The 25,658-nt window shown below is 42.0% G+C and overlaps 1 protein-coding gene and 1 long non-coding RNA gene across 2 annotated transcripts in view; both read right to left on the reverse strand.

Annotated features, from left to right (window-relative positions):
* Window positions 1-25,658, reverse strand: part of TMEM178B (transmembrane protein 178B) — a 409,381-nt gene that overhangs the window by 222,755 nt on the left and 160,968 nt on the right. The window lies entirely within an intron of this gene.
* LOC117072700 lies at window positions 13,506-21,529 on the reverse strand. Its single transcript, XR_004432913.1, has 3 exons — window positions 21,403-21,529; window positions 16,255-16,373; window positions 13,506-13,944 (listed from the first exon to the last, which is right to left on the reverse strand). It is a non-coding gene; the product is annotated as an uncharacterized LOC117072700 (long non-coding RNA).

Here is a 25,658-nt window from a genome sequence, read left to right on the forward strand (position 1 = left end):
AATCATCAGCTTTGCTGAGGAAGGCAGCTGGCTTGATCTGGAGTATGTTGCAAAACAAAACAAAGCAATCTCCTGGGCATTGTCATAAACAGTAGCAATCTTGGTGGCAAATAAATGAGGAAGGTCAATGCTAAGGTGAAGCAAGCAACTAAATGGCAGACAAGCTAGACATACAACAAAGAGATCCAGAAAATAAAACATCAGGGTCTTGATACACTCCCATATAACCCTGGTGGTGTGAAAGGCTGCATGCATGTACAAGGCTGTGCTCACACTCAGGAGAGATCAGAGAGGGCCCCAGATATCCACACACCCCTGAGTGAATGTGAGGCATTGTGCACAGACAGGGGAAACACAAAGGGAAAGAGGGAAAGTAAAAGCCAGGGAGACCTATAAGCTGACTGAACTTTGAGTGTATGTCCCCATCCATCCACAGATTCTTCAGCAAGGGATGGAGACTCTACCAGATTAAGGTGTGGGGCACAACCTCTGACCAATTGCTGGCTAACCACTAAGCTATGCTGACCTAGAAGCAATCCCTAGAAAACCAGCTTAAAAATAAAAATGAGAAGTAAAGAATTGAGCAGAAACATTAGTAGCTACGTATTGTCAGGGAGACAGACCTTACTTAGCCCAAACAAATAATTAAACTAACAACAAGCAACAATGACAATCCTCAGGGAAAAATCAGAGCCTAGAGTTCCTATATTATCTAAAATTTCCAGTTTTCACCAAAAATTATGAGATATGCAACGAAATAGGAAAGTGTGACCCACACTCAGGGGTCAATATAAAATGTCTCTAAAAAAGAAGCAGTCAATATAAAATGTCTCTAAACAGATTCTGGAATCACCGGACAGACTTCAAAGTAACTGCTATAAATATGCTCAAAGAATTAAAGGAAAACATATTTAATGAATTTTTGAAGTATGACAATGACTCATCAAATAGGCAGTATCAATAAAAATATTTTTAAACAGAGATTCCAGAGTTGAAAGATATAACCACAAATAAAACTTTATTGAGAGGCTTAAAGGAGTATATCATACGGCAGAAGAAGGAATAAGCAACTTGAAGATAGGACAATAGAAATCATGCAATCTAAAGACCAGAAAGAATAAATACAAATGAAGAACACCTCAGAGAACAGTGGGATACCATCAAGCATACATATAATAGAAGTCCCAGAAGACAAGAAGAGAGAGAAAGGAACAGAAAGTATATTTGAAGAACTAATGGCCAAAAACTTTCCAAATTTGATGAAAACCACAAATCAACACATTCAAGAAGCTTAGTAAACTCCAAGCAGGAAAAAACACAAGAATGTCCATACTCAGGCTCATTATAGTCATCAAGAGAAAATTGACTCATCATATATAGGAGAACAATAATCTGATTAACAGTTGACTACTTATCAGAAACAGTAGACCAGAAGATAGCAGGATGACCTATTTAAAGGCTGAAAGAAAGAAGAAAATAACTCTTTTAACCAAGAATTCTATATCCAGCAAACTGATCCTTCAAAAATGTGGCAAAATAAAGACATTTCCAGATAATTAAATATGGAGAAATTTCATTACATCAGATCTGCCTTACAAGAAATAATAAAGGAAGTTCTCAGGCTGAAAGGAAATGACATTGGACTATAACTTTAATCCATATGAATAAAAAAGAGCACAGAAAGGTAAATATAAATGACTAGGCAAATATTTTTTCTTTTCTCCCCTTAATGCATTTAAAAGGCATAAGATTTATTCTCTAAACCAAGCTTCTCCAACCTGCAGCCCACAGGCCACATGTGGCCCAGAACACCTTTGAATGTGGCCCAACACAAATTTGTAAACTTTCTTAAAACATTATGAGAATTTTTTTGCGATTTTTTTAACTCATCAGCTATTGTCAGTGTTAGTGTATTTTATATGTGGCCCAAGACAATTTTTCTTCTTTCCATGTGGCCCAGGGAAGTGAAAAGATTGGACACCCCTGCTAAACAACGTTAAACAACAATACAAGAACCATATCTGGCGGTTTATAACATATGAAGATGAAACATATATATATCATGATATATAGATATATACATGATATATATGATATATATCATGATATATAGATATATACATGATATATATGATATATATCATGATATATAGATATATACATGATATATATGATATATATATCTGAGATAAAATAGCATAAAAGAGAAGAAAGAAATAAAGTTCTATTGGAGCAAAGTTTCCACGTTTTGCCAGAATTAAATTAGTATTAATCTGAAGTAGATTATGATAAACTGAAGATCATAATGTACTCTCTAGAGAAACTACTAAAAAAATGCAATAAAATATAGGGAAAATTTTTAAAGCAAATAAATAAAATGGTATACTAGAAAATATCTATTTAACTAAACAAGAAGGAAGTAAGGGAGGAACAGATAAACAAAAATGATAGGAGACCATATAGAAAAGAAATAGCAAAACTGCCAATGTAAATCCAACCATATCACTATTTACATGAAATGTGAATGGATGAAACATTCCAATCAAAAAGCAGAGACTGTCCATCTAGATTTAAAAGAAAAAATAAATAAATAAAAATTAAAAAATAAAAGACAAAAAGATCCCACTATAAGCTGTAGAGTTTCTTGCCTAGCTGCCTTGCCTCCCCACTCCATCTTCTGGCTTCACTGTTCTTACAGCACACATATCAGGAACTGAAGAGCTGAAAGTGGAAACTGTCAGAGGGGAGTTTTTGCAGTCAGAGTGGGAATAACTAGAAAGCAGTCTGTGATCTGAGGACTGGATTTTAAAACTTCAATGGTCATTCAGCTCTTAAAAAGAAGCGAACTGTGGAATCCCCACCTATTACAACAGTCATATTCCTGAAAAGCATGATGCAATGTGAATTTGAGTATTCAGAAACATAGATCCTACAGATTTTTTGTGTCAATATCTTGAAAATGTAATTCTCAACAGCAAGAACTATTAGGAGGACAGCTTGGACTGAACCTGAAGTTAGAACCAGAGAAAGAAGAAAGTGAGGGGTTTACTTCTTCCATTATAGGGGATCACCAACAACCAGCTAGTTTCCCTGGTTCTGAATTTTCACCTCACCCAGGCTTTCACAACATTTGAAAGAGTTGAGAACTTTGTCTTTCTTGAAAAATCTTATTTACCTGCTTCTGCAACATCATTCTCTTGGGTTTCCTTCCACATCACTGGACATTCCTTTTTAGTCTCCTTTCTTGGATCCTTCCCATTTCCATGACTCTATGTTGGGATGTCTCAATATGAGTTCTTGGGCTGCTCTCATCTGTACCCTTCCTTCAAAGGTGATCTCGTCCAGCACCATATCTGTCAATATCATGCACACTGATCCTGTTCTCCTCAACTTCAGACACAAATATTGTACTGTCCAACTCAGCATCCCAATGTGGATGTCAAATAGGCATTTCTTAGTGTTGCATATCTCAGAAATTGATAATTCCATTCTCTCACACCCCACATCCAATCATATCAACAATATCTTGAGAATGTATCCCAAATCCAACTATTTTTCACCTCCACTACTACCTGGTCCAAATCACCATAATCTCTCACCAGGCTAAGTACAATATCCTCCCAACTGGTCCCCTTCCTTCCATCCTTCTCCCTTAAGACAAAATTCTCTACATAGAGGCCAGAGCAGACCTTTCAAATATATATCTTACTATGTCAGTTTCCCATGCAAAACTCTCCAGAGCTTTCCATCACACTTGGAAAACATTCAGAGGCTCATCTTGCTGTAGGTTACATGAACTTGACCCTGGCTACACCCTCAACCCTACGCCTTACCACTCTCACCTTCAGCCACTGCGCTCCAGCCACTCCGGTCTTCTGAGTTACTACACATTCCAAGTACCTCCTGCCTTAGGGCCTCGGCACTTGTTGGCATCACCTGTAAGGCTCTTCCCCCAAGTATCACTTTGGTTTTCCCATTAAATGCATTAAGGTTTGCCCTCACTTCATGGGAGAGCATTTTTCTGATTACTGTGTTAGAAAGAAACACTCTCGGTTTATTTTTCTTCATAGCCCTATCTCTTCTTTTAATTTAAGTTTACTTGTTTATGGTCTTCTAATTATATTGGAATGTATGAGAGCTAAGAATGTCTATTTTGTTTACTGGTAAATCCCCAGCATATAGAATATGCCCTCCCACAGGTAGGTGCTTCTTAGTTACTGAATGACTAAATAAGTGAATAGATAGACAGAGGGAGGGATAGATGGATGGATGGAGGGATAGATGGAAGGACGGAGGGATGGAGGGAAGGATGGAGGGATAGATGGAAGGTTGGAGGGATGGAGGGAAGGATGGAGGGATAGATGAATGGATGGAAGGATGGTTGGATGGATGGAAGGATGGATGGGTGGATGGATGGATGGATGGATGGATGGGTGGATGGATGGGTGGGTGGGTGGGTGGATGGGGGGTGGGATGGGGGGTGGATGGGTGGATGGATGGATGGGTGGATGGGTGGATGGGTGGATGGGTGGATGATAGGTTTATCTCATCCTTAGGTATGGGAAATGTAAGTAGCCTCAGCAAAGACCACAGGTCTCTCGATGCCTGATCCATCCTGACCTTTTGTTTTAGTTAGAAGCCCCAAATGGCCAGGTGCAGTGACTCATGCCTGTAATTCCAGCACTTTGTGGGGGCCAAAGTGAGAGGATGGCTGGAGCCCAAAAGTTTGAGACCAGCCTGGGAATCATAGCGAGACCCTGCATCTTAAAAAAAGGCAGGGGTGAGGGACAAATGCCAGTCTGCAGATTCATATCAGTACAGGATTAGGTTTTTTACTCACCCTGAAAAAAGAAAAAAAACTAGAAAAATAAGAATAATATAGTGACTCTTTCATTGAACTGAATTTTTATAACTCTCCTTTATTTTGAGATTGTCCTTATACTTTAAAATTCATGTTAAAGTTCTCATTATTTTACTAAGCAAAAGTGATAGCAAGTGATAACTAGGTTTTGGCAATTTCCTTACTAGTGATCTAATGTTGTGTTCCACTGTTTTAGAGGTAAGTACGTTTGTTAATGAAATCAAAGGGTTAGAAACCACTGTTTCTGGTTACTCCTTTTCTGCCTTTTTCCTGTGAGCAAATTCTTTAATAATCGCAAAGTCTTGTCAAATAACAACATGCAAAGTACCCTTGTTCCTTTAAGGCTAGAGTCTGGCCTTGAATTAAGCTGTTTCTCATACTACCTTCACCCCATCCCACCCAGAAGTGGAATTCAACCTCTGTACCCCAGCTCTGCCTCTGACGCCCTGATCCCATTGGCAGAGACCTTGACAAGAGCAGGGAAAAACGAGAAAAACAAGCAGACCTTGCATCATGCTCCCGAAAACTGTGTGTAACATAAGCCTTTGTATATTAAGTCCCATCTTCCCATTGGCCTCACGATTACTTTTCTTCTTTCTTAGTTGTGTTTCCAGAGACAACGCGCCCTAGCACAGTCAAGTTTCTCTCACCTCTACGGAGAACCAGGGATTTGAAACACTCAAGAGAGATAAGGTACTTTTCAGATTGTGAAGTGAAAAATTATTTTATATAGAGAAAGACTGGCCCCGATTCATATATTTCTGTAAGTACAGATTTTTATTTATCACCTGCTATTAAAATGGGGGTCACCTTTACTTAGATTCTCTTATCTAAGAATTGTGTACACTACAAATCACTACATGACTCAGAAATTACCCATTTTGAATTCTACTTGCAGTAAACAAGGGTTTTTTTGTTTTTTGTTTTTTTTTGAGACAAATTCTCACTCTTGTCCCCCAGGCTGGAGTGCAATGGTGCAATCTCAGCTCACTGCAACCTCCACCCCCGGGGTTCAAGCCATTCTTCTGCCTCAGTGTGCCAAGTAGCTGGGATTACAGGTGTCTGCCACCACACCTGGCTAATTTTTATATTTTTAGTAGAGACAGGTGTCACCATGTTGGCCAGGCTGGTCTCGAACTCCTGACCTCAGGCGATCCACCCGCCTCAGCCTACCAGAGTGCTGGGATTACAGGCGTGAGCTACAGCACCCGGCCAGCAGTAAACAAGCTTTTAATTTCAGGTGAGAAGGAAAGCAATGAGACAAGCAGAGTGCAGGGGGGTGGGGGAGGGTGTGGTGCTTAGCCACTCTCCTGGGAACCCTGAGTAGCACCTGTGAGCAGCTGGGGTCATCTCAGCAAATGAGCTGCCCTTCACCCAGGCAGCCTCGCTGGCATCACCTGTTAGGGCTTACCTCTGAAAGGCCATTTCTTACCGATGCTGCCTCTGTACTTTGGTGGGATGGCCCCATCCTCAGATGCCAATCAAACAAGAGAGAAACTGGTTATTTCTCACTTAGGAAACAAAGCAGATTCAAATACATGTCCTTCCTTTCCACCAGGAAGATTCTCTTCTACTTTACTAGCAGAGTCCAGGCGAGCCCCGCTTTTGACACCTTTTCAAAAAGCAAAACTCCAAACTCATAAAACAAAAAGTTAAAAGTGGGGAAACAGTAAGGGAACAGGGAGGCATAATTTTCTTTGCCAAAAGATGTGTAACTTTGCCCTGGGATACAAATGCAGGTTTTGTTATGGAGGGGGTCCTAACAAAGCTTCCTAGTGTTAGGAGTCACAACTCATTGTAGAGCCTTCAAAAATGAAGGTGGCCAGGCGCGGTAGCACATGCCTGTAATCCCAGCAGTTTGAGAGGCCAAGGCAGGCCGATCATCTGAGGTCAGGAGTTCGAGATCAGCCTGGCCAATGTGGTGAAACCCCGTCTGTACTAAAAATACCAAAATTTAGCCAGGCATAGTGGTGGGCGCCTGCAATCCCAGCTACTTAGGAGGCTGAAACAGGAGAATCGCTTGAACCTGGGAGGCGGAGGTTGCAGTGAGCTGAGATCACGCCATTGCATTCCAGCCTGGGCAACAAGAGTGGAAAATGTGTATCTAAAATAAAAATAGTATAGAAAAACAGGGACTCAACTAATAAATGTGTAACTTAATGCAGCATTTTTAGAGCACAGCTATTTTGTAAACAAAGATAAACCTGCTACAGGGGATTTAAAAGAGCATAGCATGGAGCTGCTGAAGCTGCAGATCTGCAGATCCAAACACCCCAGAGAAAGGAGGAGCCTGGATCCATCAGGACCCAACACAGTGGGCATGCACAGAGGGAGTTAACGAGAAAGAGTTTAAGGAAGGAATTCTGCATACAGCTGTGTGCAGAATTAAAGGAACCAGTAAGGGATGTGGAAGCACGAAGGGACTGGCAACAAGGAGGAAGAAGCAGATACTGCCCCTAGGCCTGAGGAACCAGGGGAAGGAACTGCATGTGCCTGAGAGCCTGTAGGAGCCAGAACTGCAGAAGACAGGCACACTTTGCACAAGATGTGCCTTAAAGGAGCACAACATTGTAGCACTGTAGACCAGAGGAGGCAGAGGGTGGGGCATGTTCAGATAAAGACTGCCACCTCTTTTGCCCTCTGGTTTTCTGGTGGCCAAACCCAAGTGGAAGGCAGAAGGCCAGGGAGCTCAGGCAATGCTGTCCACAGAGGTCAGCGTCCCAAGGCAAGGAGAATGGAGCTGGGGCAAAGGAAGCCAAGCTAGTAAAGAGCCCTAGACTGAGACCCAGGACACCTGGTGCTAACTGTGCCACTGCTGTACTGGCTTTCAGACTTTGGACAACAACACATCTAGACTTCTAGGTAAGAGACTACTAGACAGTCTCTGTGGTCTATTTGACTCAATTTCATCCAGGAGTTATGTAGATCCAGGAGATATACATATCCAGGAGATGTGTTTAATTAGTAATAACACATCAGTTACTACAGGTATCCCAAGGCTTTCAACCACAGCCCTTCAATCTATGTAACACTGTGGTTTACTAACTCCAAAAGTCAGACAGACATCAAATCCATGGCACAGAAACTGGCCCAAAGAATTCTCATCCTCGTTTCTCAACAACTTCATCACTAGAGTGACGTCTACATCGTGGCCAGTTTCCCTTGGGGTTATCGAAGAGTTCAGAATTTCACGTGGCTCCCTTGTTTCTTCTGAGAACAGCAAATATGGGGACAATTGGAAGATGAACCATCCTGAACTCCAGAACCTGTGAGGCTGTGCCTGCAGGAGAGAGGGCTCAGACCCCCCATATAGCAGGAAGAGACCCCCAGTCCAGTCCTAACCATTGCAGGCAGCATCTCCTATCGCAAGGGTCTCTTCTCTTTTGCATCCTTCCTATCCATGGACTGGTTCCTGCCCCCCACCAGCGAGTGGGGAAACGATCCTCTGGACAATAGGTCCACACTTTGCTCTCTAATGGCAGGCCTTCTAGTCTTTCCTGTCTCAGTACTGCTAGTGACTTCAGTCCTGTAGCTTTACAAAGTCTTCCTCTAGTTATTTCATAGCATCTTCGGTAGGGACATTAACACAGAGTAGAACTGCAACTTTTTAAGCCTTAAGCAAATAGGGATCTTAGAGAAATTTCTCTCTCTTAAGAGGAAAAAAATGAAATGATAAAAGAAAACATCAAGTCGAACGACATTTCAGAGAGAAGCAACTTCCCTCTTGCACCCTAGGGACGGTAAAAGGTGAGTTGTCGGGTGCTGCTGAAATCCCCAGGTGAAAAACCCATGGGGATATGACCCGAGAGAAAATGTGGTTTTAAGGTGAAGTCTACTAATAAACCAAAGAAATGCTAGTCTGTTGACCTTGGACTGAGGACCGTGGGTTGGGACACACACACTGTAACAGGTACAATGTGGGGTGGATAACATATACCTGGGGTAATAAAGGCTCTAAATTTGTTTTATAAGTTTGCTCTGGAGTTATTACTGTCACTATTTGACTTAATAATTATGGCTTAATGTGTTCATGCTTTTTACTTATGCAGTAATCTTGCAGACTAAGTAGTTGCCTGGGAACTCTATATCATGCACCTAGTAGGTCCTGGCAATAAATGTTAATTGCAGTATCTCCAGCCACAGAACTTTGGAAGCCATGAGGGTGCATTGCTCTTTCTTCAGACTCTTATGCTCCCCCAGACTGCCTAGTACCATCTTGCATCACACCCCTTTCTGGCCCATTCCCATGTACACATATGATGTGTTTCCCTGTATATCTGTCTGTAATGCACTGTCCAGACCACTCTAGCTGTCATTTTTTAATGCCTCTCTGATTCCTCTGGGTGCTTCTGTTTGTTTGGTTAGGTTTTTTGTTTGTTTGTTTGTTTGTTTGTTTACCTCCAGTATGGAAGTTTCTGGCAAAGAGACTGCATCTTCCTTGGGGACTGAGAGACCCGTGCAAGTTAGACTGTGAGCCTCTTGAGATGAAAGTTCTCTCACTCATCACTGTATCCTCAGGGCCCAGCAGAGCCACATGGCCCACAGAAAATGGCTAAAAAAGTCTGCAAAATCTGAACTGAGTTTTAGGTACATTGGAGCCTAGCCGACCCTTTAGGGAAACAGTGTTTCATGCAAAGGAAAAGCCGAGGAAAGGAGTTTTCCTTTCCCACAGCTTGGAGTGCTGAGAAATGCCCTTCTGTTGCAAGGTGGGAAGAGAACAGAGACAATGCTTTGGACCTAAATGCTTTCAGAAAGAAAAACTGTAGTGTGATTAGACCCATTTGATCCTGTCAGATATGAAGAAGGCTTGGGCAAACGATGAGGCCACGCTGGCCAGGGCTCCACTTGGTAGAAACTGTTAAAAGGTAACAGGCAAAGGAAACTGATTTAGCACATCTTGGGAAGGGGGGATGAGAGAAGAGCCACACGTGGCCAGGTGCTCAGCAGGAGCCTCTTGCTATGGAGAGGCTGATTGTGATAAATGTCAAGTCGCCTGGGGGGATTAAAGGAAGGTGAGCACAGAGCCCCCACTTAGCTCCCATGAGAACATCAGACACTCCATCCTGTGTTCTTTCCTTTGAGGTCCTGGAACTAAGCGCTTCTCCCTACTCTGTCATACTTTCTTTCCTTAGCAATATATTTCCTTCTGGTCCTGTCCCAGTTACACAGAGAGGACATATTTTAGTGGAAATTAGCCTTGATGCTGGAGCCAGACTGCCCAGTTCGAATCCTTCCTTTGCCACTCACTAAATGTGTGACTTTGAACAATTTACTTAACCTCTCTGCACTTCAATTTTCTCATCTATAAAGTGGGATAATGATAACAGTACCCACGCATAGGGCTGGTATGAAGATTCAATAAATTAGTGCATGAGTGCTGTAAAGGTGACCTGCAAGCTCACTGGCCATGTGACTCTCTGAGACTCAGTTTCCATATCTGTAAAACTAGCTAGTTAATAATAGGCATCTTGCAGGGTATTTGAGAGGATTGGCGGTAATGAATACATTCAATCTAAAATGCCAGGAATACAGCAGTTGCTCAGGAAAAAAAAATAGCTATTTTTATTATTACCAATAGGTAACTATTTTGGCCCCAAAAATATTCCATTTTGGGAGTTTTATTTCTTTAAGAAGAATTCATCTCTACGACATTGGTCTTGTAAGTTTAAATTTTGTTTCCTTAAGGTAAGGAATATCCATGTTGAATTAATCATCTCCACTAAAGCTTGCCTCTGAATTATTAGAATGATATTAGATGAAGGAAAGTCTCAAATTAGATTTAATATAGCCACATAGAATTTCTTTTCAAAATTCTGCTATCTGAAATGCATCTCCAGGGAAAAGATGAAATAGTACCAACAACCATGGGAGAGGCAGAAGACAAGCTTCCCATTTAGAGCAGAGAAAGTTCTCCAAGTGGAAGGAAGCCTCCTTCCATTTTTTCAGACAACTCCACCCTTGGCCAGGCACATCACAAGGAGCCCTTTTCTCATTGGGTCCCATGTAATTACCATCAGGGCAGAGTTCAGTGCCAGCATCCTGCTAACACCCTCCCTGAACTGGGCCTTCTTCTGCCCTTTCACTGTTAACTACTTCTGCCATTTTACCTGTCACCCTGTTCCAAAGTCACTTCCACATTTTCAGGAATATTTACAGCAGTGTCCCACTCTACTGGTACCAATTTACTGTATAAGTACCTTTTCACACTGCTGATAAAGACATACCCAAGACTGGGCAATTTATAAAGAAAAAGAGGTTTAACGGTTTCACAGTTCCACATGGCTGGGGAGGCCTCCCAATCATGGCAGAAGGCACATCTTACATGGCAGCAGGCAAGAGAGAACGAGGACCCAAGCAAAAGTGGAAACCCCTGATAAAACCATCATATCTCATGAGACTTATTCACTACCACAAGAACAGTATGGGGGAAGCCGCACCCATGATTCAATGATCTCCCACTGGGTCCCACACATGGCAATTATGGGAGCTACAATTCAAGATGAGATTTGGGTGGGGACACAGTCAAACCATATCAGTCACTCTTCCTCTTCCAGGTAGGACCCTCTTCTATAAGGAACCACCAACATCCAATAGCCCACATTATCTGCAGCTCAGAAATCTCAGCAGGAAACGCTAAAGTCACAATAAGAGAGACCCCAGCTCTGAGCACGCAACAAAATATAATCCATACACTGGCTAAGGACATATCCACCAACAAAGAACTACATATATGACAGCGGTCATCCAGTAAGCTAAGGTTAATTTATTATTGCAGAAAGAAAAATATCTTTCATAAATTGAGGGTAGTCTAAGTGTATAGTGTTTATAAAGCCTATAGTAGTGTATAGAAATGTCCTAGACCTTCACATTCACTCACCGACTCACCCAGAGCAACTTCCAGTCCTGCAAGCTCCATTCATGGTAAGTGCTCTATACAGAAGTATCATGTTTTACCTTTTATACCTTACGTTTACTGTACCTTTTCTATATTTAGATACACAAATACTTATCGGTGTGTACAATTCAGTATAGCAGCGTGCTGTACAGGTTTGTAGCCTGGGAGCAATGGGCTATATCACCTAGCCCAGGTGCATAGTAGGCTATACTGTCAATGTCTGTGTAAGTACACTCCAGGGTGTTCACACAGCAACAGCACTGCCTAATGACGCATTTCTCAGAACGTATCCCCATCTTTTTTTTTTTTTTTTTTGAGACACAATCTCACTCTCTGAATATCTGATGCATTTATTTGCCAGGCTGGAGTGCAGTGGTGCAATCTTGGCTCACTGCAACCTCTGCCTCCTGGGTTCAAGTGATTCTCTCGTGCCTCACCCTCGTGAGTAGCTGGGATTACAGGCATCTGCCATCACACCTGGCTAACTTTTGTATTTTTAGTGGAGGCGGGGTTTCACCATGTTGGCCAGGCTTGTCTCCAACTCCTCACCTCAAATGATCTACCCGCCTCAGCCTCCCAAAGTGCTGGGATTACAGGCATGAGCTACTGTGCCCGGCCACGTATCCCCATCTTAAGCCATGCATGGTTATATTTGCAATTTAAGAAACAACTGGCAGGATGCTTTAGAGATGGACTGAAAAAAAAAGAGAAAGAGGAAGACCGGTCACATATGTACTAACAGAGGATTGAGTGACATGTGACAGGGGAGGACATGTGACAGGGCCTGGAGGGGTGCCAGACACGGGCTCTCATGAGGGTCCTGAGAGCCCCCAATTAATTAAGGTTGCCAGATTTAGATGGAATAAAAAGACCACTCAGTTCAATTTGAATTTCAGATAAATAACAAATAATTTTTAGTATATGTATATTGCAAGAAATACTTGGAACATACACAAAAAAATTATTCATTGTTTACCTGCTATGCAAATGTAATTTGGCATCCTACACTACCTGACAATCATACCTCTGATATGCCCTGGTATTACAGTTCCCACCTTTTAGAGAATCTGCTAGAAGGTCTCTCCCATTCTTCTTCCTCTGCATCCTCCACTAGAAATACAAAGACAAAGCATGACTCCATCCTCTTTCCCTTTCCCTACTAGCAAAAAGAATGAAAGTCTAAAGAAAATCCCTTCCTCACGTGACAGAGGGAGAAGCTATGGATGTCGTCTGGAGGCAGCTGAATTCAAACATCTTGAGCAGAACCTGTGATCTGAAGCCCATTTCAGGGTCCCTCGTGGGTCTGGGAATGGACTACTGTGATAGGGAGGTGACCGGTCTAAAACCGTAGGCAAAAAATTCTGTGTGCGTTATTTTCCAGGAAGCTTATATAGATAGAGAGACAGAGAGACCTATAGAGAAATATATCCATGTATATAAAGAATTATCTACATCTATATCTGTGTATATATAAATATCTATATCTACATAGCCATACATCTTGATTTGAATTGTGTGTGTGTTTGTGTAGAGAAAAACCTATAGAGAGATATCTATGTATAAAGATAAATATCTATTTCCACACAGCCCTCTCTCTCCCTATATATATATATATATATATATATATATATATATATATAGGGAGAGAGAGATGTATACATATGTATTCATACACATATATAATTCTGCCAGGATTGTTCTAGATACTGGGAAAAGTCCTATAGTGAAGCAGAGAGACATGTTTCCTGACCCCATGGCACTCACATTCTAGCTGCGGAGATGATCTACAAAGAAGCAAACAAATAACCAGAAGTTTATTTCAGAGAGCAATAAGCTCTTTAAAGAAGAAATGCTTGGCAATGGGGAAAACAGTGCTGGGGGTGGCTGGACATACTCCCTTATTCAGATCCTACAGCAGCCCCGTAGCCCCTAAGGTGTGCACAGCAGTTATGAGTCTGGCACTCAGGCCCTTCTGTACTCTGACCCCAGCCCCTTTACCAAATCTCATCCTTCATTTCTCCACAGTACAAATTCTCCACCTACACCATGTCTCTTGTTCCCACCTCTATGCCTTTGCTTACCTGCACACGCTCTTTTCCGGGTTCCACAAATTTTTTCCGGTTTTTACTCTACGTGATCCGGTTCTTGATCTGCCTCATCCAGGAAGCCATCTCTGGTTTCTCTACCCCTTAAAAAAATACTTAACTTATTTTGAATTCTTAGTGTATAGGCTACAAAGTGTCTTACATATTTAGCCAAATTACTTTTAAATCATTTTATTGGAGATCTTCTTGTCTCTCTACCTACATTACAACCCCCTAGAGGATGGACGTTACTCGAAATACCCTTTCGTAGTCTCAGAAACATTGTACTGAACCTAATAAATACATGCTGAAATCATGAATGAAAAGATTTGCCACTTGCATCCACATGGGGAAATGGGTCATTATTCTGTAAGTATTTTTCAATTTCATTTTACTCAGGAAGTAATAGATATTTGGTAATACATTTTTATGTGAACTAAAATAAGCATGGCTCCACAGAGATGAACTCTCAACAAAACATGGACACATTTGCTGCTGGTCCTCAGTAGCTCTCTGGGATCTGGAAGCGACCTGATTCTTATTCAGACTCATCCCCTCAGAAACAAATTTGAACAAAAATAAAAAGTTGTCCTAGGCCTAAGCTGAACAGGCTTTTCCTAAGTCTGTAAAAATCTTAAACACTTACAGGTTTAGCTGGAATTCAGGGGAAAAAAAATCACATAATTTCCCAAACTCTGCTACTCCCATCCCTACTCCCAAACCCTTTTCCAGTCTGACGGTGGTTCCAGAGTGAGGTCCAAAAGTATTGTTTACATAACAGAAGTGGATTTACATCTGTCTCCACAGAATAACATTTCTATCATGGACCATAATGAAATTCACTGGACAAACTTACACAACGAAAAGAATATGGATTTGGAAAAGGTTTGGATGCAGATCGACTCACAGCATGCCAATTCTCTTGCCTCTATTTCTGCTGAAAAATCTATAGACATTCCTAATTCCTGTGGAGTTCCATCAGGGGAGCTGGCTTATGTATACGATGTGGCTGCATTTGAGCTTAAGGACAAGTGAAAGCATATGAGCACTATTTGCAGAAACGAGAGAGTTTGCAGGAGAGGATTCTCAGAAGAGAAGGAAAACAGTTCTAAGACCTTGGTGATTTCTCTTCTTGCTGTAAACTCAACAGACTATCAGAGACTTTTTGCTGTGTTTCTCTATTTTGCAAAACGTTCTCAAAAGAAGTCTTCACCTCTATAGCAAGAGTTTAACATTCATTCAGGCCTCTGGATAAAATTATCTGCAAGTGTAAAATGAACAAACCTCCATCCACAAATGTCCTTTCCCAGTTCCACTCCAGAAACAACCTGGGTTCTGCTTCTGGCTTTTCCACCATCCTGTTCTTCCTCCCTTTCCCAGGAGGCAGCCCACACTGGGAAACCTTCTCACTCCTGGACCCCTCACATGACACTGTTTGGCTCTCCTCCTACCTCTCCTGTGCAGCCTTCTTTTTTTTTTTTTGGAGACAGAGTTTTGCTCTGTCACCCAGGCTAGAGTTTGGAGTCCAGTGGCGCGATCTTGACTCACTGCAACCTCCGCCTCTGCCTCCCAGGTTCAGGCAATTCTCCTACCTCAGCCTCCAGAGTAACTGGGATTACAGGCACACGCCACCATGCCTGGCTAATTTTTGTATTTTTAGTAGAGACGGGGTTTCACCATGTTGCCCAGGCTGGTTTCGAACTCCTGAGTTTAGGCAATCTGCCCACCTCAGCCTCCCAAAATGTTAGGATTACAGGCGTGAGCCACAGCACCCAGCCCTGTGCATCCTTCTTTGTGCCCTTTGCTGACTTTTTCTTCCCCCTGAGGGCAACCTGTGTTCTCTTCACACCCTCTTCTTTCATCTTGGAAACAAATCCTATTTTATGACTTCACTATCACCTCTATTCCATGACTCTCAAACCTGTATTTTCACTCAATTTTTCACCGACAATCTAGCTCGGGTGCCCACAAGCATCTCCAGCTGGACCTGTCATCATCACAGACTCTACGTGTCCCAAACTGACATCATTGTCACTATTCTCATTACTCCTTCTCGCAGCCTCACTAGGTTCTGCCGTCCAGGCTTAAAAGCCTGGAGCCATCCATTTGTTCATTCAACAATTACTCACATGTGTATCTCTTGTGTCCTATAGCCTTTCTAGCCCACTCTAACCAAAATTTTAGCCCCTTTTATTCCAACTCAAAATGTCGTCTTCCTTTCTCTCCACTTATCCCAGTCATAGCTACCTTCAAGGCTCAATTTTAGTGCTAAGTCATCTCTCCCTTCTCTGAATGTCTGATGCATTTATTTGCCATAGTATCATCCGGGTACTTAATACAACACTGCTTTGCACAGTTACCTGTTTCATGAGTTATGTTTTACACCATCAGTTATGTTATATAGCCATACTTACAAGCTCTGGATGAAAGGAACTGCGGGGATTCTTTTCAAGGACCTGCCTACCCTAGAACATAAGTAAATGAGCTGATCTTCATGCAATGCTCATCTCAGGGCCTGGTGCAAAATAACAGCCTAAAAATATAGGTTTGAAAAAATAGTAAGAAACACTTGGTAAATTGAATAAGACTGAATTGCACAAAATGCTCCCCAAAAATGTCCACAGCCCCAGTTTTGCCTCTTCTACCAGCTCTAGTGGAAGGCTATGAGTACTGGACCATGATGAGGGCAGGCACTGTGGAGGACACAGACGCATGGGAGTATTCAGCAGTGGATACATGTTTGGGTCTTGACAGGTCAAGCAAAAATGGTCCACACAGACTTGAATTATCCCAGAAGTGAAATGGAACATGAAAATACACTCGCTACTATTACTTTCCTTCCCCTCATAGCTTTTAATAATACAAATGTTTGGCTTCACCTCTTCTCAGCTCTGTCACTGGCTGCATGGCTGGCAATGAGAATGAGAATGTTCTGCAAAATAGATCTGGTCCCATGGGCCGGTACAGTAGGGGAACCACAAAGAGTGCAGCTGGATTTGAGAAGGAGGAAAGAAGCCGAGACCCAGCGAGGAGAGTGACCTGGTAATGGTCACCCTTCTACTGGCCCAACTTAACCTGAGGTTCCGGCCTCACTCCCCCCTGCTCCCCTCCCTCCAGTCTCCATTTGAGGACACCACCAGCCCCTGCTAATGTTTCCCTCAGCTTCATCAGCATCTCACATCCTTGGTTAAGAGGCTTCTTCCTACTTCCGATGGCTGCCATCACCCCGTAGAGCAGAGCTGACCTCCCTCCACCCCTTACAAAGACAGAAGTGCCGACAGACTTCAGTGTCATTTTTAATCTCCAAGCAGAAGTCAACGGTTGGAGTCAGAAACAAAAGAACAAAAAACCACAAGTGACCATCCCAGAGGCCCTCTCTGCAAAACCACACACAGAGTCCCAGGCTGACCTCAGATGAACTCCGAGATGGTTCTCCCCTTCGTTAGTTAATGACCCAAAAAAAAAGGCAATCAAGTCAGGGTCACATGACTTTGGTTCTTTGGGGTTTAAGTTTTACTTTATTTAACGTGAGTGAAAAATCTAAACTGTCTCTCTTATTTTATTCCTGGGATTTAAAGCTAGCCAATACACAAAAGAACATTTAAAAAACACTTTGCGGCTAGTTCAAGAGGAAAATAAGATGTAAAAGGAGGAGAAAGGGAAAGAAAAGAAGATAGATGGAGGGAAAAGTGGAAAACAATGACGTAAAGACAGGAGACAGGAGCGAATGCAATTCAAAGGCAGAGAGACAGCTGCTGGAATCTCAGATAAAGAATCGGAGCCCAGCACGGTGGCTCATGCCTGTAACCCCAGCACTTCGGGAGTCCAAGGGGAGCAAATTACTTGAGGTTAGGAGTTTGAGACCAGCCTGGCCAACATGGTGAAACCCCATCTCTACTGAAAATACACAAAAACTAGCTGGGCATGGTGACAAGCGCCTGTAATCCCAGCTGCTCAGGAGACTGAGGCAGAAGAATCACTTGAACCTGGGAGGCAGAGGTTGCAGTGAGCCAGGATTGTACCCCTGCACTACAACCTGGGTAGCAGAGTGAGACTCGGTCTCAAAAAAAAAAAAAGGAAAAGAATCGGGAAGGTAGGTAATGGAGAAACACACACAGAGGAAGTGTGAGAACAGCCACAGAGCGAATACTGTGAGGAAATCACTACGCAGTTCTGCTCTGTTTATATTTTGTTTGTTTCAATTCCACAGTACTTTAAAAGATTCTAAAATAGCCATGCATGTGGCTATTGAGTAGTTGAAATGTGGCTACTGGGATTGAGAAAGTAAATTTCGACTTTGATGTTATTTTAATTAAACTTCCATTTAAATTTTAAAATGAAGGCAATATAAAGCCTGTTGCCACTAAACACAACTTTATTTGGTAGGACTACTTTTCACTCTGCTTCAAAGTCAATCTGCTTCAAAGTTAATCTTACCTAAAAGAGATAAACCAGTTCTATTAATAGGAGCGTGAATATTAAAGCTGATTTTTTTTGGTACTCAATTTAGTTATTAAAAAACTTTTAAATATGTTTAGAATAACTTGGATATGTGCACTCACATTTTCAATTGTAAGTTTTATGGACTCTAACGATAGATCAAGTATTTCTGACGAAAATGTAGCACCCAAATTCAGATGTGTTTAAAGTATACCAGATTTTGAAAGCTTAGTGCAAAAAAAAAAATACGATCTCTCAATAAATTTTACATTGATTAATCATTGAAACAAGAATAATATTTTGGATATATAGGGCCAAGTAAAATACACTATTAAATGTAAGTCAACCTGTTCCTTTTTACTTTTTCTAATGTGGCTACTGGAAAATCTAAAATTAGGTATGTGGTTCATGTGTTTCAACTGGCCAGGCCTATTCTGAAGGAAGCAAAGCAAAGCTCCTTTAAAAAGGCCTGACAGAAACCAGCGCCACCAGGTGCCCTCAAATCTTGCTGGAGCCTTGGTAGCTGAGGAACCAGATAAATTCTTTTTTTTTTTGAGACGAAGTCTCGCTCTTGTCCCCCAGGCTGAAGTGCAACAGTGTGATCTTGGCTCACTACAGCCTCCACTTCCCAGGTTCAAGTGATTCTCCTGCTTCAGCCTCCCGAGTAACTGGGATTACAGGCACCTGCTACCACGTGGCTAATTTTTGTATTTTTAGTAGAAACGGGGTTTCACCATGTTGGCCAGGCTGGTCTCGAACTCCTGACCTCAGGTGCTCTGCCTGCCTCAGTCTCCCAAAGTGCTAGGATTACAGGCGTGAACCACCACGCCGGGCCAGAACCAGATAAATTCTACATAATCTGTAATGTTGGCTCCTAGGATGAGATGAACCAGGAAAGCAGGAAACTTCTTGAATCCAAAAAGGCATGCAGAGTGATATAACGGACTTCAAAGACTCAGAAGGGGGAGGATGGGAGAGGGCTAGGGATTTAAAAAAAAAAAAAAAAAGCTACACACTGGGTACAATATACACTACTCGGGTGACGGGTGCACTAAAATCCCAGTGTTCACCATTATAGAATTCATCCATGTAACAAAAAAAAAAAACTTGTGCCCCAAAAGCTACTGAAATAGTTTTTAAAAAAAAGATCCCAGAGGACATGACAATATCCTTAACTCATGGAGCCTCCACTCATGGGGGACTTCCCACCAGGAGGAGTAACAAGGTAGGAAGTCCAGAAGTGCAACCTCCCCAGCACCCACCTCTCAGAGAACTTATCAAAAGCTAGCAGACACCAAATCACAAGGAGGAGGAGAGAAACAGAGATGTGGAAAAGTGAGAGGAACACAAACAAACTCAGAGCAGTGGAGGATGAGAAAGCAATTGGCTTCATATAAATAATAGCAAACAGTGCACACAGCTGTGTACTTATACCTAGAAAATCCATCCTGGTGTTTGCCAAAGGCAGAGGAGATCTAACTCATTTATAATACTATTCTCTTCAGTGTTAAAATGCGATCTAATCAATTAAAATGTTTTACCCAGAAATATTCTTAAAAGTAAAATTTGTAATCACAGAAATTCTTGCCCTCATTTGCAATGCAGAAAATCATTAACTTTCTACTTGGGAAAGTGGAAGGTGTCATCATCCATGGAAGAGACAAGAATATTCTACTTTTGCAGCCAGAGCTGAAGACTGATAACATAGATTTAGAAGCCAAATCAGTAAACACTATAGCAGAGCTTAGAAACTTCTAGAAGGAAAGTACCAATATTGAATAGTCTTCTTTGTACTGCACATAAAACAAAATCAATCCGGTGTGTTGTACATGTTTTTAAAAATAATGGTAATTAATTTGAATTATTGGCCATCTAACCTCCTCCAATTAAAAACCTCATTTTCTTAAATGGGAGGAGTAAATTCATGGCAGAAAGAGGTTGTACTCTAGAACTATCCCAATACAATAGCCACTACCCACACATAACTACTGTACACTTGAAACATGGCCAGTCTGAATTGAGATGCACCATTGTATAAAATTCACATGTGATTTCAAAAATCTAGTACAAAATAATTAAATCAAATTAAAATACTTTTCAATGTTGATTATATGTTGAAATAAAATTTTGATTATATTAAGTTACACTATGTTATTAAAATTAATGTCATCTGTTTCTTTTTATTTTTTTAAGTGGCTACAAGAAAAATGTTAAATCTGTGACTCACATTCTGTTTCTACTGGACAGTACTAAAGTGACCAACTTTAGCTCCCTAAACTAGGGGGCAAAGCCCAGGTTCACTGCCACAGGTGATGAGGTTGATGGTATTCTAGAAGCAGACCCATCAAGCCCTACAGAAAAGCTCCGTTTATCCTCCCTGATACAGTGACCAGGACCATCAGGAAGGCTGTCCTGTTGGAAACCACCATTGATGGGCCCAGGATGGGAACAGTTTTCAGAATGTAGGTATTCTGAAACTCTCATCACCCACTGTGTTGGGCGCCGTGGGATGCCACCAAGATCGCACTTCAGAGCTGAGACATGGGATCTCCTAGTTATCCCCCTGCTGAGGCTCGAGGCTGAGTCCCACTCGGGGAATCAATCCTGGCCAAAGGCAAGGTTTCATCTAAGGTATGACCCTTTAGAAGCGGTGACCGGCCCTCAGTGACAGGTCAATTGGGTCATTGGAGGGTACAAAGTGAACAACTTCATAAAAACAACAGGACGACACTCTGAAGGGCTATCCCAGGTCCAAATGGACTGAGACCTTTGCTGCAATTCCATTGCCGCTCAGTAGCTCCCTCTGACCAGTCCTGCTGCCCTGCCTCCCTCCCTCCCTCCCTCTCTCCCATGCCCGCTCCCCAGTAACCTCTGCATACAAAGCTCCATCTCAAAGTCTGCTTCTGGATGAACCCACCTAAGATATCCCCAGATGTGAAGAACACATTACAGCAAAATGTATATGCATGTATCCATGTGGCATGTCCCCACACATGCATATGCACAGAGGGGACTTTATCTGCTTTACATTCAGACCCAGGAATGATGTCGGGATAGTTGAGACAGCTAACAACAACAACAACAACAAAAAACAAAACAAAAAACAAAAAACTAGCTCCTACCAGCTCCCGCAGGGTTCCTCCATTGTGATGATTATTGTGAAATATTTTTCAGCCCCTGCTCTATTGGGCAGAGAACAGAAATCCTGACAGTCAAGAGCTAACCTACCCGTGAAGCTGGTTATCGCACCTAGTTAGAGCCCTTTGCTAATGAGTCCAAAGATATAGGCTGCAGCTATCCCAAGGGGGCCAATTAATTTCATTCTGTTCCTTGACCACAGACTGCACCCCTAACCACACAGAACCCAGCAGCACTTTCGCTGTTGGTCACAGGGAGGCTATGTGGGAACACACGCTTAGATCCTCATAAACAGTGGCCAGGTCAGGAAACTCACAGTGGCACACCCGGACAGGGGCTGCCCCTAGCTGCATTTCTGCTGAACCTGCCTCATTTCACTCACTGCTTCCATCACTAAGAGTGATTTTTCTCCCAGAGATGGTTTTCTGGGTTCCTGGTCTTTCCCTGTTTTCTCTTCTTCTCTGAAGCATTACTTCCCTGTCTGGTCCACTGCAGCCCTGATACTTTAGTTCAACTGCACAGGTATTTTTTCTGAAGTTTGGAGAATCCTGGGTTGTAGGTTACACACAGTTAAGATACATCAAAAGCACACCTTTCTATCACATGCTAAGCCATACCCAGGGAGGATATGCAACAATCTTCCAGGGCTCCTGAAGTTCTCTTTCCCCACTCTCTTTTCCCTGGGAGCTTCTATCCCACTTGTCATAACACTGACCACCAATGAGCTGCCCCTTTTTCTCCGTAGAGAAGTGAGACCTTTCCAACCTGGACTCGGATCTAACACCTGGGCTTCGGGGTAAGACTCAGCTCCTGTCAACAACCTGTCCTACTCCCTGGACTCTGAGCCTAGAGACAGTGACAGGATTTGTTAACGCAGCTCCTGAGCGTGAGCCTCCACTGAAGTCAACCGGTTTCCCAGTCTGAGCTTGGGGCTGGGTTTTACAGTCCCCAACTGTGCCCTGTTTACCTCCTCCCATCCTTACTTTCTTTTTTGTTTTGTTTTGTTTTTTGGAATATTTTTTTGAGACAGAGTCTTGCTCTATCACCCAGGCTGGAGTGCAATGGCCCAATCTCGGCTCACTGCAACCTCCGCTCCCCTGGGTTCAAGCAATTCTCCTGCCTCAGCCTCCCAGTAGCTGGGATTACAGGCACACACCACCATGCCTGCTGATTTTTGTATTTTTAGTAGAGATGGGGTTTCGCCATATTGGCCAGGCTGGTCTTGAACTCCTAACCTCAGGTGATCCACCCGCCTTGGCCTCCCAAAGTGCTGGGATTACAAGCATGAGCCACAATGTCTGGTCCTGTCCATACTTTCAAAATAAAGTATCTGATGGTGATGGTTGTTATTATTTTACTTCAATGAATCACATATGTTTATAAGATTAAATACAAAAAAAAAAAAATCTTCAAAGGAAAAACCACTCATAATCCCACCACCCAGAGATAATCACTGTTAACATTTTGGTTTATTTCCTGCAGCCCTTTTCTCTGTATATGTGTACATATTACCTTGTAACATTCTAATTAGAAGGATAATCTACATCTCATTTTATATTCTTTTTTCAATTTGTATTAAATATGCAAGCATTTCTTTATGTCTAAAAATTCTGCACAAATGTCACATTTAATGGTTATAGCACACTCTACTATATAACTAAACCATAATTTGTTTAACTCTTACCCTATTTTTTGAGCATTAAGATCATTACCAATTTTTAGTGATGAACAATTTGAATTTAAAACTCTGTATATTTCACATTGTTCCCTTAGGATGGAAACCCTTAAATGAAATTACTTCATCACAGAGCATGAACATTCTAAGACTTCTGATAAATATTGCCAAATTGATTTCAAGTAAGGTTATATCAATTTGATCTCCTATGAACACATCAACAATGACTGAGAGATTTTTAATTTTGTTAGGTAAAAAAACAAAACAATAAAAGATATGCTATTAGTATATTCATTTGCATCTCAGATTACTTGGTGAAACCAAATACTTTTCATGTTTGTTAGAAATGTCCATTTCTCTTTGCAACCTGTTCACGTCCTTTATGCATTTATTTATTGGGCTCTAAATCTATTTGCATGCCCTCTTGCCATATTCAGAAAGTTAATATTTTGTTTGTTGCAAGTATTTTCCCAATTTCCTTGCCTTTTAATTTTTCATTACCTTTTGGCCTGCACGGTTTTTAATTTGAACGTAAACAAACCTATCAGTCTTTTCCTTTGTAATTTCTCTTAAGCTTAGAAAAATCTTTCCCCCATCAGGGCATCAGATAAATAATCACCTCTTTTTCCTGCTTTGTTGAATAGTTTCCCATCGACTGTTCCCACTCGTAAGGCATTTCTAATCAGCTTCTCTCCAGGGCTATCCTCACTCTGGATTATTTTGTACCACTCCTCACTCATCCCATGTGCTGCAGTTGTCCCTGGAGTGAAGATAGAGGTGATCCCTTTCAAATGGCCTGCAATATTTGGGGGAAGATGCAGGCTTCAGGCAGGTGGTTTGGCTCTGTTATCTTCTTACGACATTGCACACAGGGCCAAAAGAAAGTGCACCAGTGCCTCTGCTTACCTCCCAAGGGCTGCATCTATCTGCAGCCAGGGAGAAAGAAGTAATGTTCAGGATTTTTGGGAATTCCCCAGGAGTTCTGGTAACCCCACCCCACTTGCACACAAGCACCTGCTTTCTCCTCTTGTTCCCTTCTTTCCCTTTCTGTGCTTCTCTTCACTGAATCTCTGTAACTTCTCAAATTTGGGAGCAGCTCAGTCAGTGATATTGGGGAAACTTTCCTCTTCCTCTTCCTCTTCCACTCAATACAAACCCTCTCTGAGACTGGAGCTCCCTCCACCCTGTACCTCCAGACATTCACTGTGGGGGCAACAGGGTAGGGTGTGGACTGGGTTTGCATGTCAGAGAACATTTAGAAGCTGGAATTAGGGAGCTCTGGTCTGGTTCTCTCATCCCCATCTCTTGTTGGTGATCCAGCAGACCGAAGAAAATCCCTGTTACACTCTTCTGTTTGCTCTCATCAGAAAACTAAACAGTGGACAGGCTTAAAGTTTATCCTACATCCAGGACTTGGAAGGTTGAGCCGGGACAGCCAAGACAGGCCTGAAAGCCAGCAGGAAAGCACTGCGTGTCTAGGGGAGATTGTAAGATTCGAAGGACAAGGGCCATACCTATCTTATTCACTGTATCCGAGGCCCTGGCAATCTCTTAGGGCTCGGTGAATAATTGTTAAGGAATGATTAGGAGTGTCCTCTCCATCATGTACCCCATGAAGTATGGGAACTAACATGTGCATAGACAATCAACTGTTTGGAATTATCCACAGAGGATTTTGAGGTTGGGTTTGGTTTTAGTAACAAATGCACTTTTTTATCCTTGGCTAGCCCATGTCCCACTTTTAGTACTTCATCCTCGAGTTCCTTAAATTTCTCTGGGCCTCATCACTAAAATGATATAGTTAGATTAGATGACCTCAAATGTCACTTCCAGCTATAAAATTCCATGATTAGATTAATAACTTAAAATGAGTGTTTTTATTGATGGTTATAAATTCTGTTCTGTCTACACATAGGCCTAGAGTACATGCAATAATTTACATCTGACTGTACTTTACTGGAAGCTAAAGTTCAAAAAGGAATTAGAATTGTGATTGACTTTTTCTAGCCTGCCGTGTACACTGCAACACAGGCACAGAAATGATTTTTCAAGCAAGTCTTCTACACCAACCACGAAACTATTATTAATAAAAGAACATATTCCTTACCACAATAAATCAGAAGGCTTCATTTAATGATTCTGAAATTTGGTAAAGGTCATTCCCAGCTTCATGAGAAATCAGTCACAAATGAAGATGTGCCAATGGAAGCCCATTCGCCACAGAAGCCAATGTGATGGGAATCTCTGCATGCTAATACTCTAGAACATTCCAACTAGTACTAACATAAATAATATTCACATTGAAATGAAAATTGATCCTGGGATTTCTTTTTACATGGCCTTAGGATTTGGTGGCTTGTTCAGAGAGTGCCAACTCATTTGAATATTTGCCTAATTACGAAGATAAATCTGCTACCCCCGCTGCCAGCAATCACGTCGTGCGTTCCAAAGCCAAATATAAATGCCTTTTGTATCACCCACTGTTTCAGATTATTCACCTCCCACGTCTGCATAGACAGCACAGAACTGACCCAACTGTTTCTCTTCTTGGCCTGTCCTCTGCTC

The sequence above is a fragment of the Trachypithecus francoisi genome, unplaced genomic scaffold (assembly GCF_009764315.1).
Source record: "Trachypithecus francoisi isolate TF-2019V2 unplaced genomic scaffold, Tfra_2.0 Lachesis_group4, whole genome shotgun sequence".
Classification (NCBI taxonomy): domain Eukaryota; kingdom Metazoa; phylum Chordata; class Mammalia; order Primates; family Cercopithecidae; genus Trachypithecus; species Trachypithecus francoisi.